A 14,444-nucleotide genomic window follows, 5' to 3' on the forward strand; every position below is an offset into this window, starting at 1 on the left:
AGGACCAGCTCTTCACTGCATGTGCTCGCTCAGGTGTGTTTGAGGAGGCCAATGGAAAGATGCCAGGAGAGGTTCAATGTTTCTTTGTCTGCTAATTTGCTGGTACAGTTTGGTTTCCCTATTCACCATAAAGGACAGCACCAGACCTGGCAGCACCAGAGGACTGCTATTTATATGTCAAGCAGTTTATTTTGTTCCATGCAGCCAATTAAGATACTGGAGGGTTTTAAAACTGGGTCCTTCTGTCATAGCTGCTATATCAAAAACTGTTCAACATATTGTGCTGTCACTTACAATACAATATACTCCTACTCTAATCAAAAGACAGTAGCATTGCTGATTGAGAACATAATGCAGCAGTTTAGTGTAAACCACCTCATTTAAGGTTAAGTGAATTTATGTGACGGTCATCAAAAACGGACCGCAGCGGACCAGAGGTGGTATAACAGATAATCTACAAATGACTCGCTTACAGAGTTCCTGGTGCACTGGTCAGGACCAGCGGTTCAGGACCAGTACTGGAGTCAGTGTACACGAGGCAGAAGGCAATATTCATAACATCTCATCAGCATTTTGACATGTGAGGTGTCAAAATGATTATTATTCATATTAACATTAGCATCAATTTTAAAACAAAACCATGAACAATATTTGAGAGATGTGAGTCTTTTGTGTATTGTGTAAAAGTTTTGTATCTTTGAGTGTATTTCAGCCGCAGCTAACTTAAGACAGACTGATTGAAATGTGGCTGCCAATCAACACAAAGTCTCCACCACCACATACCTCACATACCTTATGTGAACACATTAACATAAGTAAAGTGTCTTGTTCAAAATATGGCAACGTAATTAATCACTTTTTTGGTAGAATTTGTCGTTTAGTAAGTCATCTGCCACACTATGGCGTCTCTATGGAGATGTTATTGTGTCTAAATCTTCCACAATGTGGCATTGAAATTATCTGTCAAGCATTTATTTGTTTTTTTTTGCCCAAAAATAGCTGGAAAAACATGCATTCTTACTGTGAGTAGGGTCGCTTTTCCATAGATCTGACCTGTAACTTTGCTTAGTGGCGTCATCTATATAGGATGGCATATTTGATGATTTTGTAAATGAAATAAAATGTTATCAAAACAACAAGTAAATGTGAATACTTAACCACTGTAATTTCATGTGTTTCCATAGTCGTTATATTGCATTTCCTGAGAGGTCGTACTGGAACCAAGCAAACCATTTTGCAGTAATATTTGTCGTAACCTTTGGCTAAGCATCGAGATGTACCGCCCTACAAAATTTAATAAATGCATGCATAAACACAATTGCCACTTTCAAATTGCCTCCCTTACTAATCCTGTCTTCATATTTGCCCCATGTTCAAACCCAGTTTTCCATTGCCTGGAGCTTGTATGTACAACTCCATGCAAGCTACATTTGCCTGAAAGCTGCTGAAAACCTTGTATTGGTTTTGCTGCTTAGTGCGCCCAAGTAACAAGGCTGTCTTTATCTATAAATACACATGTACATGGTTTAGGCCACTAGTGTGTGTGTGTGACTTGTGGTTGTGTGGTTTGTTGACACAGCCCAACAGGCAGCTCCCACTTTGAGAGGCTGCATTTAACTAATATGAAATGCTACTTTGTGAGAGTCCTGTTCATGACCACACTCTAAATACAGAAATGTTATTGAATAAATGTAAGTAACAGGGCTTTTATTTAGTGTACAGTCCATGTGGATGTTATATCAAGTTTTCCTCAGACTCTTGCTTCATTATCACAGTCCATTAGGATTATACCACAGCTAAAATTGTATTAAAAATCTTTCGGACAATTTGGTTACTTATGAAGGTTTCTTCCGAATAGGTAAACAATACAAATGATCATCCTTATATACTTTTCTTTTTGTTATCATTTATCTTATTGATTTTGTAGTTGGAAAACCATGACCACAAGTCAAATATACAAATCCTTGTGAGTCGAAACATTTTGATTTCTAAAACCGTGTCACTATCTTGAAATAACTACTTTGAACTGATTAACACACAAATCCAAGACTTCCAATGCTAAGTGTGTGTAGATCTAAAGGAAAGCTATGCCAAATCATTCCGCTGAAATCTCTACCCTTGGAAGTAATATTTTGTTTATGCTTGACCAAAAGAAAACATGGAAAGAAGAACTAATACAAAAACACAGTCAGTGTGTTTACATGCATACAAAAAAAACGAATAGTTGCTTTAATCCGATACAATCAGTCATCTCCGATAGAAATCGGCGTTCAAAATCTCCAATTGAGACACCCAGATTATGCGATTGCGTAATCGCACTGAAACTAGACAAGGCTTGTGCGCATCCTCCACGACCCACGCTGACCTATGACCCCGGAAACAAACAAACAAAACTATACAAGGAAGCCGGTCGCTTACAACCGCATTCACTCACAAGGTTAGCGTGCACTTTTATCTGCACAATGACTAACGCGGACATTACATAAGAGATGAATAAAACTATCCATCTAGCTGTTGTTCAAAAATGTGCATGATAGTTGTTTATATGTGACGCATTGAGAGAGTGGACTCATACAAGTACCTGGGTGTTCACCTGAACCACAAACTGGACTGGACTCATAACACAGACGCACTGTACAGGAAGAGCCAGAGTCGGCTCTACCTCCTGAGGAGACTCAGGTCTTTTGGAGTGACAGGGCCACTCCTGAAGACCTTCTACGACTCTGTGGTGGCATCAGCCCTCCTGTATGGTGTGGCCTGCTGGAGCAGCAGCATCACAGAGAGGGTGAGGAAGAGGCTGGACAAAGTCATCAAGAAGTCCAGCTCCGTCCTGGGCTGTGCTCTGGACTCGGTGCAGGAGGTGGGGGACAAAAGGGTCCTGGCTATAATGTCACATTTATGTGCATATATGTGATAAAATGTAAATATATGATTATATTTCTGTGATGTGTTTTATCTGCATAATAGTGATATAACTATATTTGTATATTATCTGCATCATTAGTCTAAGAGAAAACGGCATGTGTGACAAACTGCATTTGTGAAGGTATCGTAAAGATGGAGCTAAGAATGTTTACTCCCAGGGAGGGGTGTAACAGCCCAGGGGGGTTTGGGTAAACATTCACCAAGGCTTTATCTCTAAGGAAAAATACCAACTGTTGTAAAAGACAAGTGCCTTGATGTGAAACTGACCAATGAGAAATGTGACCCGCCTATTTCATGATTTCTAATAAAACCAACCTGCATGAGAAAAAACGTTGTAAGACTAAGGAGGGTCGCCGGGTTGCTTACAACAGTCTTGGCGACCCGGCCCGGCGGTATCTCCCATGCATGCTACACCAAAGTCTGATGTTTCTGTATCGTTTCATACTCTAAGTTGAATTGTGTTCTCTGTGTGTTAAGGAATAGCATTGGTGTATGTCTAATTTCTTGACAATATAACTGATGAAAATAGAGTGTTTATTTTACCATTATTATTAGTATTATCTTGTCTTACGCTAGCTGTTTTTATTTTTATCTTATTTTATCTTTATTTTTCCCCTCCATTCCTTATTAGGAAATTAGAGGTTTTGTCTATAGGAGTTTTTGTTTATAAGAGTTTTGTTTTATAAGAGTTCTTCTATTTAGAGTGTTGGTGTAGTCCCTCATTCGTCCAGGTGTGTTCCATTGTAGAAAAAGCTTCAGTTGTAGTCATCTGGACTCAGTTTTGAAAAAATAGACGTCTACAATGGAATTTTGACACCCTGGAGAGGTAGAGGACCAGGACATTCGGATGCTAATCAGGTCCTCAGGGTGAGTAAGCCAGGGTCACACAAAAACAAAGGGGAGACTAATAGCCCATTAAAGGACTGGTAGTAAACAAATAGGGTAGCTTGTTAGAAACAAAGAGGGTAAGTTTCTGTTGAAACAAACAACTCTTTCCACTTCAGAAGGGCCCGTGTAGCATGTGTGTCACACTGAATTGTAAAGTGCAGTGTGGTTTCAAATTGTTCATTAAGCAACAGTACAATGTTCTTTGGAAAGTTCTAAAAGGGTGGCTACAGGAGCCTCCTACCGGCCCGACCAGAGCAGGTGGAGTCCTTGTGGAGTCCGGGCTTGTGAAGCTTTAGGCAGTCTGGATCAGTTTGGATCAGTCTGGATCAGTCTGGATCAGTTTGACTCTTTCCTAGCTCGCCATCCAATCTGGCCTGTGCAATAACAGGACCAAATAAATAATCATGTGCACATCATAAATCAATAAACTAGTTTCAATCATCAATATCGGTGTTAAATATTGTAAATTATCAAAGTGAACCATTTACAATATAATAAACAACATTAGATTAGTAAAATAGCTCATCAAGTTCAGTCATGTACTTAAACAGTGTATTGAATAAATATCAAATCAAAAGTAAAGTGCATAAGGTGCTTCAAATGAAACAACAATCATTAAGTTGGACCTTAAAGTGCTTCCAGATACATTTACAAACAATCAAATAAATTATTAAATAGTGTTCATATTTAAGTAACAATGAGTGTAATTTCATTTCGTTTGACAATATAATATTTGAGGAAATGGGCAATAAAGATGATGCTAACTAGCCCATTCAAACCAATGGGCGCGGCTAAGCTAAGCAGCACACTCACCAGTTTCGACGTTAATATAAGATCTAAATAAGATGATCTGGGTCCAGTAGTCGACTCCTAAGATGCGGGACAGTAAATGCATTAAGTAGATTAAACCAACACAATGAAATTCGGAAGATCCGTGGCCATTTATCCTACCTGTAGCGCAACCCGAATTCCCCGACCGGCATTTCCCGAGCCGCAACTCAATTCCTGTTTATATGCCGACGATTGGCGGCGCAGCGCCACGTGACCGGCTGACGCACGGCGCAACAGCGTGATGACGTAATGAGCCGAAAGAGAGAGTGCGAGGAGCGCGCAAACGGGAGATCCGCGTTTCTCACCTGGGTTACACCCTCCCCCTTTTAGATCATGCAACTCCCGATGCATAACTAAATGTCCTGAATTTGCGACTGTGAAAATTCGGTTGTTACAGGGGTTGTAAGTACTTCACTATAAGCGTCAATTAACCCGTGGAAAAGTGTTTGCACAACTGATATAAGTGGATTACCTAAGGTTGCGTACTGTAAGCGCGAAGGTGGTTTACGCTGTCGGGTAGGGCGCTGGACCGATGGTTCAGACTCATCTACCAATGAATTTGCAGATTCCACAACTGGTTCAAGTTGGCCGAGTAAAGAATCATTAGGGTGAGGTGATATCCCTGCTTGGCCAAGGGGCTCCAGCTCTTCAGGTAAATGTTCATGCATAGAGTCTTCCGTCACAGGTAGAGACACTTCAAGAGCTTCTTCCGGCAAGAAGGTTTCTGAGGTTTCGGCGGGTTCAGAACTGACTATAGTCAACGGTACATTATTGGCAGCATTGGGTAAAGGCTGGTTACAACTGGCTTGTTCTGGTTCTGTACGGCTGATATGGAAGGTTGCTGGCTCCACGTAAAATGGACGCACCTCCCGCTCATCCTCCTCCTCATCCAAGCAATCATCAATAGACTCATCCCACGCCGGTTTCTGGCTTCGGGTCAAAGGCCGTCGTGATGGTTCGAGCAATGGATCTGAATTGTCAGCAGCCGGAAGGAAAGGACATGGAAGAAGCAGATCTCTGTGAAGTGTACGAGTTGGTCTGTCAGGTTTATTCTCTGGACGCAGGGTGTACACTGGTAAATCACCAGCACGTCCCAGCACTACGTATACATCCTTCTCCCACTTGTCCTCAAGTTTATGCTTCCCCCGCAGTCTCACATTTCGAACCAGCACTCGGTCCCCTTCCTCTAAACTGGACGGAGTGACTCGCTGGTCGAAACGGCTTTTGTTTCTTTCTCCAGATTTGGCTGCGTTCTTTGATGCTATTTGGAAGCTCTCCTCCATACGAGATCTCAATGCTGCAACATATTGGTAATGCGTTCTGGAATCATTCTCCCGCAACGGCAATCCGAACGCCAAATCTACTGGAAGCCGTGGTGCTCGACCGAACATCAACTCATAAGGTGCAAACCCTGTAACATCATTTCTCGTGCAATTGTATGCATGCACCAAGGGCTTTACATAGTCCTTCCATTTAGTTTTTTGCATTGGTTGCAATGTTCCAAGCATGCTGAGTAACGTGCGATTAAACCGTTCCACAGGGTTTCCCCGAGGATGATATGGAGTTGTTCGTGTTTTTATGATACCAGCGAGTTGGCAAAGTTCTTTTAAGAGTTTTGATTCGAAGTCAGGTCCTTGATCAGTATGAAGACGTTCTGGAATCCCGTAGACAATAATGATGTTTTTCCCATAAAACTCTCGCCACTGTTCTTGCTTTTTGATTGGCGGTTGGTACTGCTACTGCAAATTTTGTAAAATGATCGGTGAAAACCAGAATATCCTTAGTGTTACTTTGGTCTGGTTCCAGCGATAAGTAATCCATGCAAAGTAGCTCCAAAGGACGGGTAGTTTTGATGTTAACCATGAGTGCAGAACGTTCCGGAAGTGCCTTGCGCCTCACACACCGGGAACAGGTTTTGATTTTCATTTCCACGTCAGCAGACATACGCGGCCAGAAGAACCTTGAGCGAACCAAATCCAAAGTCCTCTCAATTCCCAAGTGGCCCATATCATCATGGAGGCTTGACAAGACAGTAGCCCTTAAGTCCTCAGGTAAAACCAACTGATAGGAAAGCTGTTCTGAATCCTTCCTTCTCCGATATAAAATTTCTTCTTGTAATTCCAACCGATTTAGTTCTCTCAACAAGAGTGCAAGATCTGGAAGTTCATGCCGTGCTGTCGGAGGGACAGTTTCGCCAGTTTCCAATTGATGAATAACTTCCTTTATGATTGGGTCAGCTCTTTGTTTCTCTTTGAGGTCCTGTCGAGAGAGAGGGGAAAGTACGGGCAGTCCATGTTTATTTTCGTCTGCATAGCAGTCGGGAATAGCTCTCGATGACACACCCAAGGATTCCACTACAGCAACCACAGTATACGGTGGAATGATCGGGAGGCTTCTCACAAGGCAACTGTGACATATGGCGGAGACGATGGTGGAATCAATCTCTACATCAGATGAAGACCAGGAATGCTCTTGTGTGAAACGATGGATAAGGTCCATGTCCTCCTGCTCCTGATTGTCAGTAGAATGATCATGCAAACGGCGAGATAAACCATCGGCGTCTTGGTTCTTCTTGCCGGCTCTATATTGAAGTTTAAATGTGTATGTTGAAAGGGCAGCAAGCCACCTGTGACTGGCAGCGTCCAACTTTGCTGATGTTAAGAGGTAAGTTAACGGGTTGTTATCAGTCACAACGACGAAGCTGGCCCCATACAGGTAATCGTGGAATTTTTCGGTGACACTCCACTTGAGGGCAAGGAATTCCAGTTTGTGTGCCGGGTACCTCGACTCGCTAGCTGCCAACCCTCGGCTAGCATAAGCAATAACCCTCAGTTCTCCCCGCTGCTCCTGATACAACGCAGCCCCAAGGCCAGTAGCACTGGCATCGGTGTGGAGAATATATGGCAGCTCTGGATCCGCAAAGCCAAGGATTGGGGGACTTGTTAATTTTCCAATTAATGACTCGAAGGCCAGCTGGCATGCGGAGGACCACCGCTCACCAAAAGGCTTCCTTAAGTCTAGAGAGTTCGAAGTGTTCTTTGGTTGACGCTTGGACGGAGGAGTTAAACCTCGTATGAGATTATTCAGTGGTTTAGCAATGCCGGCATATCCTTTGATGAATCTCCTGTAATATCCGGCAAATCCCAGAAATGACTTGAGTTCCTTCAGTGTTGTAGGAACTGGCCATGACTTCAAGGCTGAAATTTTATCTGGATCCGTTTCAACTCCTCTCTCCGAAACAACGTGTCCCAGGTAACGCACGGACGTCTGGAAAAAATTGCATTTTTCTGGAGAAAGTTTTAGTCCATACTCCTTCAACCGTTGTAGTACCCGCAGCAACCGTTCTTCATGCTCTTCCAAGGAGTGGGAAAAAACAATAATGTCATCAAGGAAGACTAAAGCTTCCTTTAAATGGAGATCTCCCATGCACCGCTCCATTAATCGCTGGAAGGTGCTGGGCGCATTTGTCACACCATGGGGCATCCTGTTAAACTCCCAAAATCCAGTCGGAGTAACAAAAGCAGTTTTGGCTTTGTTAGACTCCTCCATCTCGATTTGATAATATCCCGATTTTAAATCCAAGACACTGAACCATTTTGAACCAGTCAAGGCAGAAAATGACTCCTCCAAATTGGGTAAAGCATAAGCGTCTTTGACTGTTTGCAGGTTCAGCTTCCGGTAATCAATGCATAGTCGAATAGTGCCGTTTTTCTTTCGGACAACAACAATTGGTGAAGCAAATGGAGACTCCGATTCACGTATGACACCAGCCTCCAGAAGCTCCCTTAAATGTTGCCTCACAGCCTCAATGTCCTGGGGGTGAATAGGTCTGGGTCTATGCTTGAATGGAGTTTCGTTGCTTAGGTTGATTCGATGTTTTATTTTGTCTGTATGGCCGAAATCCAAATCGTGATGTGAAAAGACATCTGAAATTTCATGCAATTTGTTAATCATTTTTTCCTTCCAGTCCGGAGGAATAGGAGATTCTCCAAAATCCAAGTTGAGAAAATGAGTGTGAATGTCAGGTGTCAAATGATTAGTTGCCACGCTATGCGATAAGATTTGAGGAGACAAAGACAGCATAGCAATGGTACTGTAGGGCTGAATATGTATATTGTGTTCAGTCTCATTTGTTAAGATAACTGGAATCTTTGAGTTCGATTGGCTTGGGAGCTTTATGAGAGAGTTCTGTACACACAGCCCACCTGGCAAGGGTGAGACTGGATGCTCCACAAGCGCCCACTGACTGGAAGTTGGTTCACTGCTTGTATGGATTGACCCATCAACAACCATGGTCTGCCCGGCTAAAACCAGAAAAGGGGTCTTGCTGGCTAAACGCACCACTCCATCACTACCTCTCTCCTGGTGCTGATGCCGGATCTGCAGTAACTTCAGGACTGCGCAATATCCTGGTGCAGATGGATGGAAACTAGGCATCTGGCTTTGCAAATAGTGATTGTACATTGATTCGAGGGTGTTCATGCCAATTAGCACCAGTGAGGAGGAATCTTGGTGAACATCAGGAACCACAAGTGCTAGGGTGACTACATCAATATCAACTCCCAGGAACTCACTTGGAAAAGTCAGTGTTACTTCAATGTACCCAAGATAGGGAACTGTTTGGCCAGCAGCTCCTTCCACATGCAACAAATCATGGAGAGGCTTCACAGGTTGCTCGGCAAAATGAGAATTATAAACGGATACAGGGATTGTTGTGACTTGGGAACCTGTATCCAAAAGACAGTAAAGTTCATGACCAGACACTCTCACACTGGTAGTGCATTTGGATCCAACTAAACCCAGAGGTAAGCGTGATGGCTCAGCCTGAGCGGGTTGATTTAGCCGGTTGCAGGTTACTCTGTTCTTTCTTGTGGGACATTGTTGGTCCGCAGTAGTTCCAGTTCGCCCCGTAACTGAAACTGGTTCTAGTTTAAAGTCTGTTGATATGGTGGATTGAATCTCTGCCATCTTTGTTGTTTCTCAGTAAATTGTCTTTTCTTCGCTGCAACAAGGCTGGAGTTTGGGGGATTGACACATTGAGGTTTGATATGACCATCTTCACCACACCGATAGCAATAGCCAGGCTTGGGTGCAGAAGACGGGTTCTTTGATGGCTTGCCCGCCCTCTGACCCTCACCTGTCTGACTGCGAGGTGTAGCCTTTGGAACATACTGGTTCGGATTGGACTGGACTGCGGTGAGGGCGGCCAGCTGCCTCTGAATGTCCGCAAGCTGCTGGGCAAGTTTTTGTGTTACAGTAGTGAATGTAGCAATTTCTCCTTTCTCCCCAGCATCAGTGAAGGCATACTGGGCTTGATGGATGGCTCGGGGTCTCCCAGCGCCCAGATGTTGCTTCATGCGGCACGTTTTGGCAGCCTCACGATCTTCCTCCGTCCGGAGCAACAATAATAATTCTGCAAAAGATGGGGGATTAAATTTGCGTTGTTTTAGTTGAAGGTCTGAAATGAGCGAATTTACGTGTGCAGGTACCATATATTGAATTGACATATAAACATAAAAATATACAAGAATGGCCATTCATTACTATTTACAAGATAGGGATAGAAGAAGATATGTACATCGTAAAGTTCAATCTCAAAAAATCATCCACGTAGGACAGTTCACAAAGTGTCCTCAGCGTGTGTCACGCTGAATTGTAAAGTGCAGTGTGGTTTCAAATTGTTCATTAAGCAACAGTACAATGTTCTTTGGAAAGTTCTAAAAGGGTGGCTACAGGAGCCTCCTACCGGCCCGACCAGAGCAGGTGGAGTCCTTGTGGAGTCCGGGCTTGTGAAGCTTTAGGCAGTCTGGATCAGTCTGGATCAGTTTGGATCAGTCTGGATCAGTCTGGATCAGTTTGACTCTTTCCTAGCTCGCCATCCAATCTGGCCTGTGCAATAACAGGACCAAATAAATAATCATGTGCACATCATAAATCAATAAACTAGTTTCAATCATCAATATCGGTGTTAAATATTGTAAATTATCAAAGTGAACCATTTACAATATAATAAACAACATTAGATTAGTAAAATAGCTCAAGTTCAGTCATGTACTTAAACAGTGTATTGAATAAATATCAAATCAAAAGTAAAGTGCATAAGGTGCTTCAAATGGAACAACAATCATTAAGTTGGACCTTAAAGTGCTTCCAGATACATTTACAAACAATCAAATAAATTATTAAATAGTGTTCATATTTAAGTAACAATGAGTGTAATTTCATTTCGTTTGACAATATAATATTTGAGGAAATGGGCAATAAAGATGATGCTAACTAGCCCATTCAAACCAATGGGCGCGGCTAAGCTAAGCAGCACACTCACCAGTTTCGACGTTAATATAAGATCTAAATAAGATGATCTGGGTCCAGTAGTCGACTCCTAAGATGCGGGACAGTAAATGCATTAAGTAGATTAAACCAACACAATGAAATTCGGAAGATCCGTGGCCATTTATCCTACCTGTAGCGCAACCCGAATTCCCCGACCGGCATTTCCCGAGCCGCAACTCAATTCCTGTTTATATGCCGACGATTGGCGGCGCAGCGCCACGTGACCGGCTGACGCACGGCGCAACAGCGTGATGACGTAATGAGCCGAAAGAGAGAGTGCTAGGAGCGCGCAAACGGGAGATCCGCGTTTCTCACCTGGGTTACACCCGCCCAATGGGTTGGACTTACCACAGAATAGTATAAATATCTGAGTTCCCCGCCTAAATTCGCATATTGACAGTGACTCTTGGATGAGAGTCGAAACGTCTATTTTTTCTAACAGAGTCCAGATGTCTATTAAGAGTGTTTTTACAAGAGTGTTTTTTAAACTTCCTATAAGTTATCTGTCCTTTTCCTCTGTATCTACCTGCGTTGCAACAATGAAATTTCCCCATGTGTGGACAATAAAGGAATATCTTATCTTATCTTATCTTAAAGGTCAACCGGAATGGTGGGTTGTATTAGTCCGCTGAAACGACGCATATCGCCACCTAGTGTTAGGAGGACGACACATTCGACTTTCTCGTCTGCATGTTTACTTGGACAAGGACAGAGCTTGTCCAAGACCTCAAAACCGAATGTAATAAAAAACGTTTTTTGAGTGACTTGAAGGAATGTGGATTGTGGAACGTATGAGCAGTAGAAAAAGTCCCATGATGCATTGTCTGCCTGTCAGTCAATCAGTTTATATCTGTCCAGAAATAACCTTTGCCCATCACCTCAGTATTGATTGGACACATACACACGTAGCTGCAAACAGCGTATCTCCATAACTCACATATTGATTAAGCTTCAGAGGGGCAGAGTGCACAGACATCACATTGATTAATACTGTACAATAGATGCTCTGGCTCCCTCAGGCCTGATGTATTGAGATATTTAAATGAGCTGCTTGGGTCTATTGGAGAAGTGTCTTCAACAAAAAGGTTTACATTGTGCTGCTTTTTACAAAAGAGACTGTAATGATGATGTTTGTAGTAGAGAAGGCGTAGCTTTGTTCTATAGTTTGAAAATCCTTGAATTCATGGTTCACAGTACGTATATAGTGACTTATTATCATTAAAATATAAGCTAATATAAACTTGCAGCTCATTTTTTATTACTCTATGGTTGGATGTTTGACATTTCATTATAATCTGAATGCATAGTAATGTACTATATGAATTTTGGGTGGTATAAACAAACAAGCAATTTAAGTGTTCTATTTTTCTTAAAATGTGCCTTAATCTTTCTGCATTTTACTCAATTTAATAACCCAAATGTTTCCCTTTCAAATTTCAATACCAGCATAACCAATTTATATCGGAGGGCAGCCAGGTCTTTTAAAGTAAGCCCCAAGGCAGATGTGACTGAGGAATGAATACCTATGGAGCTTGTCAAGTGTGTTTATATTGCACACTTGTAGATATTAAAACATATTAAGATTTAGGTGGTGCCATTTCTGTATGATACAATGATCCACTGAGGATCCACAAGACAAACGACTGCCGTTATTTCAATCTTGTTAAAATAGCTGGAAAGGAAAAGCATGTTGAAATAGCCACAGTTACTGAGTAATGTTAGGTTGGGGATACTTCAGTAATAAGAGTCAAAAGTGTAATTACTGCTATCAGCAGCGGACACCACAGATGTTTGGAGGAATTTGAGTGGACAAGCTGAAATTCTTAACATTTTGCTCTTTTGAGTCTCAACATTTTTTTTTTTTTTTCATCTTTTGCACTCTTTTTCATGCTATTATTGTTACAAATGATCCCTAATAATTGACCTTTGTGTAATCCTAATTGTTTCCTATTAACTATTTTGAGCTGTGGTAACTAATAGCAAGACATTTACGGTGGCTTTGGCCTGTGCGAGTGGCTCCAATTAGCTGTGGAAACTCCGACATGCTCCGAGTGCTTACACAGTCACGCAAAACAAACCGCTTTGGGTTTATGCACAAACAAATTGGACAAATACCTCCATGTTGGCCCCAAAGCACACTATAATTGTACTTTACATGGTGCTGGACCCAAAACCAGACCAGCGCAGGACAATGGGTGAATGAGCAGGCATGCTTTCTGTCAGGACAGGATTGTTCCTTCTTTTGTTGGACCTCACTTGTTTAGTTCAAGTAAAACAAATAACAACGACTCCATTTGATGTATTCTACATTTACTCAACAACACATGGTTCATATTTCTTCGAATTTATGCTCACATGGAGGGATTATCAGTACACAAAGCTGTGTTATGTGAAAGTTAATTTAGTACCTTGCTTTGAACTACATAATTAAATCAGCCATCACTATAGAGACTGTTACATGAACAAAGATGTGTATTATTGTTTCAACCTTTTTCAGTCATGACCCTAAAATAACAACCATTCGCGACACCTGGCATAATAATTAGGCTACCCAAAAAGCAGGTGATTTTATTGTGAAGATTTAGACCTAGATAATTGATTTTGGTAGGCCAACCTATAATAATCTACATTTACCACTGCATTTGAAGGGTGCCAAGCCTTCTGTAAGACTATTTTATATTTTTCTCTCATATTATCAGGGGACCCCTGGAAATAATAATAGGCGTCCTGACCCCCAGGTTGAGAACCACTGCTTTAGACCATAGTGAAGGTGAAAGGGCCTTTTCTGACTTCATTCTGAAGATTCATGGCGTATTTATTTGTAAATCATTTTCCAACAATGCCTTCAGTCAAACAAACCATTTTGACTGTACCGTACTTGAAATTAGAACACATTGCCAAGTGTATCAGTTGCAAAGGTAAATAAATTGCACAGGTTAAATGATCCAAAAGCCTTCTTTTTATTATTACAATGTTTAATTTGGTTGTGTTGTAGAAAAAAGAAAAACATTCAGTTATTGTCTTTTATTGTATTATAATGTATTGAACACAAATCGTAAAGATGAAAGTTAGACAATTCATGGAGAATGCAAAGTTACCCATAAACTGCCTACACAATAAAAGCAGAAGGTGACTTGTGTTCATTGTAGTATTGTAACTCTGATGTCGCGGCTCTGATGCAGCCGCTGTGGCCCTGGCTCTTTTTAACTCTAATGCCTGAGGAGGTGTATGCACTTGAGTTTGCTCCTCTGTGGATCTTTACAAATCAAACCCTGCGGCTACATTCCTGTATTCCTGGTGTTTTCTATAAATACTTAGTTATGACTTTCTTACAATAGCAGTGATCTTTTTTCTATGCCAGGCTTCACATCTCACCTGCAGACATGTTCTCTAATGTTGTCTTCTGTGAATGCAAAAGGGAAGAAGCAATCTAGCACAAAACAACAACACAAAACCTAATTAGTACG

At 41.8% G+C, this 14,444-nt stretch overlaps 1 protein-coding gene across 3 annotated transcripts in view; it reads left to right on the forward strand.

The window, feature by feature from the left end:
• Positions 1-14,444, forward strand: part of kif26ba (kinesin family member 26Ba) — a 73,532-nt gene that overhangs the window by 17,490 nt on the left and 41,598 nt on the right. The gene's annotated exons all lie outside the window — the stretch shown is intronic.

Source organism: Eucyclogobius newberryi, unplaced genomic scaffold, assembly GCF_026437365.1.
Source record: "Eucyclogobius newberryi isolate DKJ021-1_F unplaced genomic scaffold, fEucNew1.0.hap1 SCAF_5, whole genome shotgun sequence".
In the NCBI taxonomy this organism is placed as follows: Eukaryota; Metazoa; Chordata; class Actinopteri; order Gobiiformes; family Gobiidae; genus Eucyclogobius; species Eucyclogobius newberryi.